General features: G+C 43.8%; 1 non-coding gene across 1 annotated transcript; it reads left to right on the top strand.

Moving 5' to 3' along the window:
- Positions 1-294: 294 nt before the first annotated feature.
- Positions 295-595, top strand: LOC148122226 (signal recognition particle RNA). Its single transcript, XR_015737779.1, has one exon.
- Positions 596-1,946: the final 1,351 nt, after the last annotated feature.

The following is a 1,946-nucleotide window of genomic DNA, read 5'->3' as shown; positions in this document are numbered from 1 at the left end:
AAAGATGTGCACCACCATACCTAGTTTATTTATACATTTCTTAATTAAACTTTTTATTTAAATTAAATGTTTATGTATCCGTGTGTGGGAATGTGTATATGAGTGCAAATGTCCACAGAGGTAAGAAGAGGATATCAGATCTCCCGGAGCTGGAATTACAGGCAGCTGTGAGCTGCCATGTGGGTGCTGGGAACTGAACCTGTGTCCTCTGTAAGAGCAGCAAGTGCTTTTAAATGCCGAGTTCTCTCTTCAGCCTCATATATTATAACTTGTGATTGAAAATTATATGTCTTCACCAGGCGCGGTGGCGCACGTCTGTTGTCCCAGCTACTCGGGAGGCTGAGACAGGAGGATCGCCTGAGTCCAGGAGTTCTGAGCTGTAGTGCGCTATGCCGATCGGGTGTCCGCACTAAGTTCGGCATCAATATGGTGATCTCCCGGGAGTGAGGGACCACCAGCTTGCCTAAAGAGGGGTGAACTGGCCCAGGTTGGAAACGGAGCAGGTCAAAACTCCCCGCACTGATCAGTAGTGGGATCGCGCCTGTGAATAGCCACTGCACTCCAGCCTGGGCAACATAGTGAGACCCCGTCTCTAAAAAAAAAAGAAAGAAAATTATACATCTTCACTGAGGTCTGAGGTAAATATATGCATTACTAAAATGAACACATCAATTTTGCCCTAGATTTGATGTGTGTGTGTGTGTGTGTGTGTGTGTGTGTGTGTGTGTGAGAGAGAGAGAGAGAGAGAGAGAGAGAGAGAGAGAGAGAGAGAGACTGTAATCAGTACACTTTAGGAATTTCATTGTTGCTATGACTACACTCACCATAGCTTCCACATTTTTCTAGAAATTAGCTCATTTCCTTCCAGCCTAGGCTTCTGGAGGTTTCCCATGCCTTTGCTCTATCCTCAGTTTTAGGAGTTTATGGGAGCTAACACTTGGGAGACTTTCTCTCTAGATTCTCTTGGTCTCTGGGTCTCTGTTCTTTCCACTTAGCCTTTGCTAGCCTGGCCTCAGGGAGGTGGAATGGAGAAAGTTCTCTATTGTCATGTTTGACTCTTTTCTTTTGTGAAAAAGACATCATTGCATTAACTTTATTTGTATATAGCCTGTGTGCCTGTAAATGTGTGGGTACACATGCCACAGCATGAGTGTGAAGGCCAGAGAACAACATGCTGGTTTTCTATTTCCTTTATGAATATTCTAGGGATCAAACTCAGGAATCAGGGGCTAGGGAGATGGCTCAGAGGTTAAGAGCACTGACTGCTCTTCCAGAGGACCCCGGTTCAATTCCCAGCACCCACATGGCAGCTCACAATTGTCTGTAATTCTAGTTCCAGGAGACCCAACACTCATGGCAAAACCAATGTATGTAAAATATAAATAAATAAATATTTTAAAAAAAACCTCAGGAATCAGCCTCCTTGACAGTGTCTTTACTTGCTGAGTCACCTTGCTGGCCTGCTTTTCCTCTTCTCATCCCCTCCTTCCTTCTTTCTCTCCTCCTTCCTTCTTCCCTTCCCTCTTCTTTCCTCTTGTCTTTATCTCTTCTTGTGATGCCAGGGACTGAACCAGGGCCTTTCTAATGCCTGGAAACTGATCTCTTTTTGAGTTAACTCAATCCCTTTCAATGTAGACGTAATCAAGTATTGGGTATGTGAAGGTTTCTTAACCACAACATTTTTCTCTTTCTTTTTTTCCAGCTGCAGTGGGTCTTTGCCTGTACCCAGAGTCAATTTCCCTGCAACAGTCTTTTCTTGTTTCCCTGGACACAGAAAAAAAAAAGACTTTGTGTTGGAGTTCATATTTTTCTTGTAGTTGGAGTATTCCCTCTTTTTTAGGTCTACACAATAGAGAGTGGTTTTTTCTTTGTCTCTTGCTTTAACCCTTGCAGAACCCTCAGTGGGAACCTTAGAACACCCATGAACGGGTCTTAGCCTTTCATTC

Source organism: Myodes glareolus, chromosome 4 (assembly GCF_982192425.1).
Source record: "Myodes glareolus chromosome 4, mMyoGla1.1, whole genome shotgun sequence".
Classification (NCBI taxonomy): Eukaryota; Metazoa; Chordata; class Mammalia; order Rodentia; family Cricetidae; genus Myodes; species Myodes glareolus.
The sequence above is the reverse complement of the archived record's forward strand: the minus strand, read 5'-3'. Positions and strand labels throughout refer to the sequence as shown.